An 11,941-nucleotide genomic window follows, 5' to 3' on the forward strand; every position below is an offset into this window, starting at 1 on the left:
ACAAATAAAGATAGATCCAAACAATAGGAGAAATATTCATTGTTCATATATAATAAAATATAATTACAACAATAATTCCACCAAAAATAATTTACTTATTCACTGTCATACCAATCAAATTACCAATGACAATTTATAGAGCTACAAAAAAATAACAAAATATGAAGGAAAGTGGTCTCACAGTACATAAAAGCTGATATAATAGGAGAGCACGGAAAATTTAATCTGTCAGACCTATGAATAAGGGAAGAGTTTGTGACCAAACAAGAGATAGGAAACATTATAGGAAATAAATGGATAATTTTCAATGCATGAAATGAAAAAGGATTTGCACAAACAAAACCAATGTAACCAAAGTTTAGAAGGAGACCAAAAAAGTGGGGGCAATTTATAAGAAGTTTCTCTCAAATACATAGAGAACTAAGCCAAATTTACACACACACACACACACACACACACACACACACACGCATGAATCTGAGTCAAATTTATAAAAATATAAGAGCTATTCTCCAATTGATAAATGGCCAAAGTCTATGGACAGGCAGTTTTCAGAAGAAGAAATCAAAGCTGTCAATAGTCGCATTAAAATGTCCTAAATCACTAATGATGAGATAAATGCAAATTAAAACAATTCTGAGATACCACCTCACACCTATCAGATTGATTTATGTGACAAAAAAGGAAAGAAACAAATGCTGGAATTGATATCAAAAATTGGGACATTAATGCATTGTTGATGGAGTTGTAAACAGCTTCAATCATTCTGTAGAACAATTTAGATTTATTTCCAAAGGGTTATAAATGCATACCCTTTAACCCAGTAATGCCACTACTATGTCCATATCCCAATGAGACCAAAGAAAAGAAAAAAAGAACCTATATGCTTAAAATATTTATAGCAAATCTTTTTGTGATGGCAAAGCATTGGAAATTGAGGGTATGTCCTTAAATTGGGAAATGCTGAGACAAGTTGTGGCATATGATTGGGAAGCAATACTGTTATTCTATAGGAATACTATTGTGTTATAAGAAATGATGAACAGGGTGGTTTTAGAAAAATCTAAAAAGACTTACATGAACTGATGCAAAGTGAAGTGAGCAGAACCAATGGAATATTATACACAGTAATAGCAATATTGTAATTATGATCAAATATGAAAGACAGATATTCTGATCACTACAATGATCTAAGACAATTTTAAAGAACTCATGATGAAAAACACTATCCACTTCCAGATGGAGAACCCTGAGTATGTACTGAAGCATAGTTTTTTCACTTCCTTTATTTTTCTTCCTTTTATTGTTTTTTTTCAACATAGCTAATATGGAAATAAGTTTTTCATTATTTCAGATATATAATCTTTTTAAAAATAATATTTTATTGTCCCCAATTATATGTAAAAACAATTTTTAAAAATTTTTAAGTTACAAATTCTATCCCTCCAACCTATCCTTCAGATGATAAGTAATCTGATGTAGATTATACATGTCCAATCAAGTAAAATATTTCCATATTAGTTATTTTGTGGAAAAAAATTGAAACTAAAAAAAAGAGAGAGAAAGAAAGTGAAAAAAAAGTATGCTTTGGTCTGTTTTTGAGATGCCCTAAGTTCTTTCTCTTGCAGCAGATAGCATTTTTCATCTGCATCCCTTGGGGATTGTTTTGGATCATTGCATTTCTGAGAATAGCTTATTCATAGCTGTTCATTGTACAATATAGCTGTTACTGTGTACAATGTTCTTCTAGTTCTCACTTCATTTCACATCAGTTCATGTAACTCTTTCCAGGTTTTTATGAAATCACAAGTCCCTAATTGATGGGCATTGCTTCAATTTCCAATTCTTAGGCACCACAAAAAGAGCTGCTATAAACCACACGTATAATTGATATATTGCCTGCCTTCTCAATGGGTGGGGTAGAAGGAAGAAAATTTGAAGCTCAAAATTAAAAAAAGGTTAATTTTTTAAATAGATTAAAGAAAAAGTGGATCATATATACATTTTTGGACAGTCGTTAAATATTTACCAACATACTACTAGCTCTAGTTTTTTCTCTGCTATTACCCAGCCATATAATGTTGTTGGCCATTTCATTTTTATAAGCCTCAGTTTCATCACTAATAAGATAGAGCCAAGATGATGGAGTTATTAGAAGCAATGAAGTGAACTCCCTTCCAAAAAACTCCTCAAAATGGATCTAGAAAATGCACCATATTTAACTCTGATGAGGAGATCCAGAAGTTTTAGAACTAGCAGACAAAATAGACATAGAAAGAATCCATCAGTCCCCTCCTGAAAGAAACATCAAAATGAAAACTCCCAGGAATCTCATAGCCAAAATTCAGAGCTTCCAGGTCAAAGGAAAACAAAATACTACAAGCATCTGGAAAGGATTCAAGTATTGAGGAACCACAGTCAAGATTATACATGATTTAGCAACCACTACTATAAAGAAGTGAAAAAGCTTGGAGTATAATAAACCAGAATGCAAAGAATATTGAGCTACAGCAAAGAATATTTGAACAAAATTGAGTATAATGCTACAAAGCAAAAAAAAAATGAATCTTTAAGGAAATAGAGAATTTCTAAGCATTCCTGATTAAAAAACCAGAGCTTCATAGGAACTTTGAAATTCATGATCCAATGATTCTGAAGAGCAATTTGGAATTATTCCCAAAGAGTATGCCCTTTGATCCAGCAATACCACTACCAGGTCTATATCCTAAAGAGATGAGAGAGATACAGAGAGACAGAGACAGGGAGACAGACAGAGACAGAGAGACAAAGAGACAGAGAGACCTATTTACAGGGTATTTATATGTGGTGGGAAAGAATTGGAAATTAAGGAGATGCCTATCTCGGAGAAAGGCTGAACAAGCTGCTATATGATTTCATGGACTACTATTGTGCTATAAGAAATGATGAGACAATGATTTCAGAAAAACCTGGAAAGACTTATATAAGCTGAAGCAGAATGAAGTAAGCAGAACCAGGAGAACACTGTGCAAAGTAATAGCAATACTGTACGATCAACAACCATGAATGACCTGGCAATACTAAGTGATATAATGATCCAAGACAATCCCAAAGGATTCATGATGAAAAGTGCTGTCTGCCTCCAGAGAAAAAATTGGTGAAGTCTGAAAACAGACTGAAGCATACTATTTTTCACTTTCTTTTTTTATTTGGTTCAAGTTTTCTTCCACAAAATGACTAATATGAAAATATGTTTTACATGATTGCACATGTAAAACCTATATCAGATCACTTACCATCTGAGAGGAGCTAGGAGAGGGAGGGAAGGAGAGAATCTGGGACTCAACTTTTTAATAGAATGGTAAAATTGTTTTTACATGTAATTAGAGGGAAAAATAAAATATTATTTTAAAAATCTTTCAAGTTCAAATATAGGAGTAAGGAGAAACATTAAAAGATAAGCATGAACAAACAATGATAAAGGACTAAATTATATACTGCTTACATTCAAAGGTAATATATGCTTCCCCTCTGAACCTTAAACACCATCAGGGGTCATAGAGAGAGTCCAATTAGAAAGGCCTGGAAGAGGTTCTAATATGTCTTTACAATCTTAAGAATGAAAATAGAGGGGAAGAAGAATACATCGTGGCAGAATGGAAAGAAATATTAGGAGATATTAGCTCAATCAGGGTGCAGCAAGTATATGTCTATATAGAGACAGAGGAAGGATGGAGGGAGTGACTGACACCTGAACCTCACTCTCATCTGAAGTGGTCACAAGAAAGGAGAATACACACACACACACACACACACACACACACACACACACACACACACAATATGGTGCTGAACTCTGATCAGTGTAATGAGCAACCAGGATTCCAGAGGACAAATGACAAAACATATTACCTGACTCCTGATAGAAATATGAAGGACTCAGAATGCATAATAATAAAAACACATTTTTGGTCCTGGCCAATGTTGAAATTTTTTTATTGTCTAAGCTTGTTTATAATATGTTTAGTTTTTCTCGTTTTCTTAATGGCGGGGGAGAGTGAAAAATTTATTTTGTTTAAAACAAATAAAACATATTTTAAAATAAAATGAGGGGGTTAGATCATTACTACTGTCACATTCAGTTCCAAAATTCTATTAAATAAGAAAATATACTTCCCTTTTAATAAATCTAGGCTTCATCCTATGAAATAATGGAACCTATTTCTCTTCAATGAAATCTTGTCCTCAAAGAAGGAAAACATTTGTTTCAAACAGTTAAAAAGAGCTACAGGGCAAGGATTGCATTCTATTCCTCTCTGTATCTTTCTTAGGATCTAGCACAGTGCCTTACATGCAGTAGGTGCTCAATAAATATTTATTGAATGAATGGATAGATAAATAAATTTTCATTGACCTGAAATGAGGGAAATCTGTTCCTTTCTGAAAACAGGAATGGGGAAATTAGACAAAACAAAAACAAAAATAAAATCATGAAAGGAGAGGGAAAGAAAGGGGAGAAAAGGTATCAAGAGGGCCTGAATAATATTGGAAGACTTCTTAACAGAGGGTGATGAGCTTGGTTCTAATGGAGAGTGGTAAGAAGGAAATTTTGGCTATCTGAACTAATAATGACAAGTTAATGAAATAACTTTCAATAACTAAACAAACTTCAAAATTGTGCACAAAATGCCTACTGCGTGCAAAATGTCATGTTCCTAGGCTATAAGGGAGATAGAAATTATAGTCAAGACTAAATCTGTGCCTCCATGAAGCAATCAAGGAAATAAGGTATATACTAATAACCATAATATGCCTTAAAACATGATAAATGCTTTATAGGGGCCAAAGCAAATATATATATATAGATATATATATCTATATAGATATATAGATATAGATATAGATATAGCTTGAAAGAGGAGTATTGCTTTTAAAAAGGAATATAGTGATAATGGAAAACTGTGGGTCCCCAGATAAATTACCCCATATTCAAAGCACTCTGGATCAATACCCACTCAAACCTATAGCTCAAAAGCCCCTACTGATGTGCTTATTTTCTCCAACCTGTCAAAGGACATATTAATTCAAAGCAGAACATTTAAACAAAAAGCTTATGAAGTAATGTGTCAAGGAAAGATCTACTGCCATATGCACATTAGATATAATCCTACAATAGCTTAAAACACCATCGGTGTGTATAAATGCAGAGAACATGCAAGTCCAGAGCATACACATGGAAGGCAAACAGTATTCATACATGAGGACAGGATGTACTTGTGGATGAACAACCCAAACCACTAGCACTTCAGAGCTGGTGATAGCATAACCTCTGGTGATGTCATTACAATTGCTCTTTGTTGCACTTTGCTGGGTGTCATGTTTTTTTTCTCCAATGGTCATTGTTTTATCTCTGTTGGGTGTCTCTAGAGGTCCCATGGTAATTGTGCCATCCAGTTCTCCCTACTCCTATTTTTCTAGGTGCAATAGCTAGAAAGCCTCTACCTGACAAGATCATATTGACTTTTAGTGAATATATAATGAGGTGAGCTGCCACAGCCATCTAGAAGAGCTAGCAATTGCTAACAGCAGGCTTTTAGGATGATATCATCTTTATCTTTTTACTATCTTTGTCTGATGTTAATATTGATGTCCATGGTCCCAAGCTATTTGAAATAAGGGTTAAGAAATTCTTTGTAACTCCAACTATATCACTGATTGTTAGTCCATGTCTATGAGTCCTATTTCAAGCATTCTGTCCCCATCAAATTACATGCTAACTAAATGGAGGTTGAGAAGAAATCAATTTCTATAAATCCTATTTGACTGACTCTAATTTTTGTATTATATTTTGACCAGGACAAATCTTGATGTATCCTACTTAAAATTATTTTGAATTAATAAACAATGGAGGGTGCCAAATATAGACTAGGAATTTCTTTGTTAAGAAAGTGATGAACGGCCAAGAAGTAGAAATAACTACAGGACTGATCAATAGATTGGATATGGAGCAAATGGTGAATAGATTGATGGAGCAACTAATTGCAACAGTTCTTGTTTTATAGACTAGAACATAATTTTCCCTTCAGGCTATGATAATATCAAGGTTATAAGGGCAAGCTAAAGAATTTAAGTTCAAATAAAAGCTATAGTTGATTAATATCAAGATGTAAATTCAATTACAATTCAATTCAACAAAAATTTGGTAAGCCTCTATTTTGTGATTCTGTACAAAGAGAGAAAGGAAACAATCTCTGCATTCAATGTATTTATATTCTATTAGGATGGCATAACAATATGCATATAAAAAACTAAATTTAAAAATATATAAAGAAATTTTAGATGGAGTCATTAGCAACTGGAATCATCTAGATAGACTTCTAGTAGGAAGTGGCACTTGAGCTGGGTTTAAATAAAGCTGAGTATTCCAAGAAATGGAGATTTTTTTTCCCCTTAAGTGCACTAGCTTCCCAGCTTATCTCTTCAACTCCTGTGTTTGCAGGAATGATCATACACATGTGTCCACCTTCATTATCTACAAACCTGGTATTAATCTCTTTGACCATAAATTATCCTTCCATGTACCTTACTCTTACTTGTACAAAGTGGAGGTAAGGAAAACAGCTTTAAAATAATGCTTCCAAACAAATTCTAGCATGGCAGAACTAATGATAGAACAGCCTGATAGAACAGGATTAAACAATTTCTTAGCCCAATGAAACTTAAAAGATCATCAGGAAATGTCTGTCTTACTAGGGTGAGATTAGAGTGTAGTCTAGCAAGCAATGCCCCAGCAATTCAGTAAGAGACCTTGAGGCAATTAAATCAGTAACTGATGTTTCCAGAGCTCTCAACCCACAAATTTTAAGGGGATCAGAGAACTGGTCAGAAAGCTACTATAGGAGTCTCTGTGACAACACTGGGTGCATGACTCTGTTGCATTTCTTATACGTGGATGCAGATCACAATCCTGGGTTATAGTCCCAAGGCAAGGAGGAGCAGTAACATATCAGAGCTTGTGACAACAGGCAAACAGGAACACATTTCCAGGGTGGAATAGTGCTTGTAGTTACTCATAGAACAGACCAGAGGCCAGGAAAATAGTAAAACAACTCGCCTTAGATCATACCACCTTAGAAGAATGGAAAATTTACAGAATCACAGACCTGCTCTAAAAAAAAAAAAACTGCACAAAAAACCTGAAGCTTGGAATAGAGCCCCCTCCACGCCAGGAGCAGAGCCCAACTTTAACATAAAGTTAAAATTCAAGGAATGAGATAGGAAAAGGAGACAAAAAAAAAGAACCTGGCCATAGAAAGTTACTATAGTGACAGGGAAGCTCAAAACTCAAAAACAAACTCAGAAGAAGACAGCAAAGTTAAAATTAGTACATCTAAAGCCTCAAAGAAAAATGTGGATTGCTCTCAGGCCCAAAAAGAATTCCTGGAAGAGTGCCAAAAGGATTTTAAAAATCAAATAAAAGTCGTAGAGAAAATATTGGGAAAAGAAATAGGAGTGATGTAAGAAAATCATGAAAGAATAGTCAAAAGTTTGGTAAAGGAGGCACAAAAAACACTGAAGAAAATAACACTTTAAAAACAGAATAAGTCAAATGGTAGAAGAGGCACAAAAATCTACTGAAGAGAACTCCTTAAAAAGTAGAACAGATCAAATGGAAAAGGATATACAAAAATTCACTGAAGAGAAGAATGACTTAAAATACTCATGGCCAAGTGCAAAAAAAGAAATACTGGGCAGAGCCAAGATGGTGGAGGGAAAGCAGTGACTATCTTAAGCTCTCTCCCAAAGCCCTCCAAATACCTAAAAAAATGACTTTAAACAAATTCTAAAGCAGCAGAATCCACACAAAGACAGAATGAAACAAGTTTCCAGCCAAAGACAGCTTGGATGGTTGATCAGAAAGGTATATCGCGCTAGGCGGGGAGAGGAGCCCAGTTTGGTGTGGGCGCGCAGGCTGCAGTGACCCTGGAGCAGGCCTCAGAGGACTGAATTGCTGGCAGCTGTGGTGGTTTCCAGACTTCTTAACCCCTGAACGCCAAAGACAACCTAGAAGGTCAGTGGGAAAAGTCTGTGACTGCAGTGAGAGAGCTAGGTCCCAGCCGCAAGTCTCGAGCGTGGCCCAGAGGGCCATGGCTTTTTCCTTAGCTTTCAGCCCACAGACTGAGGGGGAATCCAGTGGCTGATCAGAGGGGGACTGCAGGGATCTGTTTGCCAGTGCTGAGGCAGGAATCTCTTGCTTTACCAGTCCTTGGATCTGGGTCACAGTTCTGAGGGGCAGTCCTGGGGTGAGGAGGAACGCCTGTGCAGTGGAGCTTGTTGTGGTGGTAGAAAGAAAACACCTCGCCCCTTATCATAGCACCCTGGAAGAACTGAAAATTTACAGGTACCTAGAAGTACCTCTGAAACCAGCTATACAAACCCCCAAAGCTTCTTCACATTGAAAGCAGACTTTTACCTTAACAAAGAGTTTAAAACTCAAGTAATTGACTGGGATCATGAGTAAGCAGTGCAAAAAGAGTCAGACTATATTATCTTACTTTGGTGACAAAGAAGATCAAAACATACAACCAGAAGACAACAAAGCCAAAGCTCCTACATCCAAAGCCTCCAAGAAAAATGTGAATCAGTCCCAGGCCTTGGAAGAACTCAAAACGGACTTTGAGAAGCAAATAAGAGAAGTAGAGGAAAAACTGACAGTGAAGCAAGAAAATCATGAAAAACAAGTCAACAGCTTACTAAAGGAGACCCAAAAAAATACTGAAGAAAATAACACCTTGAAAAAATAGCCTAACCCAAGTGGCAAAAGAGGTCCAAAAAGCCAATGAGGAGAAGAATGCCCTAAAAAGCAAAATTGGCCAAATGGAAAAGGAAGTCCAAAAGATTACTGAAGAAAATACTTCCTTAAAAATTAGAATAGAGCAATTGGAAGCTAGTGACTTTATGAGAAATCAAGACATTGTAAAACAAATCCAAAAGAATGAAAAATTAGAAAATAGCGTGAAATATCTCATTGGAAAAACAACTGACATGGAAAATAGATCCAGGAGAGAGAATTTAAAAATTATTGGACTGTCTGAAAGCCATGATCAAAAAAAGAGCCTAGACATCATCTTTCAAGAAATTATCAAGGAAAACTGCCCTGATATTTTAGAACCAGAGGGCAAAATAGAAATTGAAAGAATCCACTGATCTCCTCCTGAAAGAGATCCCCAAAGGAAAACTCCTAGGAATATTGTAGCCAAATTCCAGAGTTCCCAGGTCAAGGAGAAAATATTACAAGCAGCCAGAAAGAAACAATTCAAGTAGTGTGGAAACCCCATCAGGATAACACAAGATTTAGCTGCTTCTACATTAAGGGACCACAGGGCATGGAATATAATATTCCAGAGAGCAGAGGAAACAGGATTACAACCAAGAATCACCTACCCAGCAAAACTGAGTAAAATTCTTCAGGGGAAAAAATGGTCATTCAGTGAACTAGAGGACTTTCAGGCATTCTTGATGAAAAGTCCAGAGCTGAATAGAAAATTTGATTTTCAAACACAAGACTCGAGTGGAACATGAAGAGGTAAACAGGAAAGAAAAAATCATAAGAGACTTATTATATTGAACTGTTTACATTCCTGCATGGAAAGATGATATTTGTAACTCATGAGACCTTTGTCAGTATTAGGGTAGCTGGAGGGGAAAAAATTATATGCACATATATACAGATATAGATATATAGATAGAGAGCACAGGGTGAGTTGAAAATGAAGGGGTCATATCTGGAGAATAAAATTAAGGGGTGAGAGAGGATTATACTGGGAGGAGAAAGGGAGAGGTAGAACAGGATAAATTATCTCACAAAAAAATGAAAAGAAAAGGCTCTTATGGTGGAGGTGAAACAGGGGAAGGTGAGAGGGAATAAGTGAATCTTATTCTCATCAGATTTAGCTTAAGGAGGAAATAACATACACACTCAATTGGGTATGTCAATCTGTCTTACCCTACAGGAAAACAGGAGGAGAAGGGGACAAGAGAGCAGGGGAATGATAGAGAGGAGGGCAGATTGGGAAAGGGGGTAATCAGAAGCAAGTACTTCTGAGGAGGGTCAGAGTCAAAAGAAAGAATAGAATAAGTGGGGGGGTGGGATAGGATTAAGGGAAATAGAGTTAGTTTTTCACAGCATGTCTACTATGGAAGTGTTTTGCATAACTGCACATGTATAGCCTATATTGAGTTGCTTGCCTTATCAATGAGGGTGGATGGGGAGGGAGGAAGGGAGAAAATTTGGAACCCAAAGTTTTAAAAACACATGTTTAAAAAAACGTTTTCACATGCAACTGGGAAATAAGAAATACAGGAAATGGGGTACAGAAATCCATCTTGCCCTATAGGAAAATTGAAGGGGAAGGGGATAAGAGAAGGGGGGAGAGATAGAAGGGAAGGCAGACTAGGGGAAGGAGTATTTAGAATGTATGCCACCTTGGGGTGGGGGGAGGGGTGAGATAGGGTGAAAATTTGGAACTCAAAATCTTGTGGAAGTAAATGTTGAAAACAAAAAAATAAATAAAAATTACCATGAAAAAAGAAAAAAAAGTACTAAAGGTCACTAAATAAAATAATTTCTTAAAAATTAGAATTGGGCAAGTGGAAGTTAATGACTCCATGAGACATCAAGAAACAATAAAAGAAGAGGGAAGGTAGGTGGTACAGTGAATAGAGCACTGGCCCTGAAGTCAGGAGGACCTGAGTTCAAATCTGACCTCAGACCAAACACTTGACACTTACTAGCTGTGTGACCCTGGGAAGTCACTTAACCCTAATTGCCTAAAAAGAAAAAAACAATAAAAGAAAATGAAAAGAAGAAAAAAAGGAGAAAATATGAAATATCTCTTTGGGAAAAAAAACTGACCTGGAAAATAGAAGTGAAGATAATTAAATAACTCTTGGACTACCCAAAGGACATGATGAAAGAGTCTTGACATCATCTTTTAAGAAATTATCTAGGATATTCTAGAACCATAGGGTAAAATAGAAATTGAAAAAAATCCACCAATCACCTCCTGAAAGAGATTCAAAAACAAAAACTCCCAAGAATATTATAGTCAAATTCCAGAGCTCTCAGTCAAGGAGAAAATATTGCAAGTAGTCAGAAAGAAACAATTCAGATATCATGGAGCCACAGTCAGGAATGCATGCGAGATTTAGCAACTTCTATATGAAAGCATCAGAGGATTTGGATTATGATATTCCAGGGGGCAAAGGAGTTAGGATTATAACCAGGAATTGCCTACCCAGAAAAACTAAGTACAATCCTTCAGGGGGAAAATAGATATTAACAAAAATAGAGGACATTCAAGCATTTTGATGAAAAAAACAAAGTTGAATAGAAAATTTGACTTTCAAATACAAGATTCAAGATAAATATAAAAAGGTCAACAGAAAAGAGAAATTATATGGGATTCATAAAGTTAAACTGTTTACATTCCTACATGGGAAGATGATACTTGTAACTACTTAGATTTAAACCATTATTAGGGAAGTTACAAAGAGTATATATGAACATAGGGCATGAGTATGAGTTGATTAAGATGGGATGATATCTAAAAAATAAAAATTAAGGGTGAGAAAGAGGATTGCACTAGGAGAAGATGGAAGGGAGAGGCAAAATTGGATTATCTTACATAAAAGAGATGTGGAAGAGCTTTTACAGTCAGAGGAGAGATGGGGGAATCTTACCCTTATTGAATTGGCTCAAAGACAGAATAGGCATAGGAATACATCTTGCCCTACAGGAAAGTAAGATGAGATTTGGGATGATGGTTGCTGATAGAAGGGAGGTGGTAGTCAAGAAAAACACTTTTGAGGATGGAGAGAGCGGAAGGAGAGAGAGAAAAAGAGAGAAAGAGAGAGAGAAAGGGAGGGAGGGAGGGAGGGAGAGAGAGAGAGAGAGAGAGAG

Source organism: Vombatus ursinus, unplaced genomic scaffold, assembly GCF_900497805.2.
Source record: "Vombatus ursinus unplaced genomic scaffold, bare-nosed wombat genome assembly UNPS02014787.1, whole genome shotgun sequence".
Classification (NCBI taxonomy): domain Eukaryota; kingdom Metazoa; phylum Chordata; class Mammalia; order Diprotodontia; family Vombatidae; genus Vombatus; species Vombatus ursinus.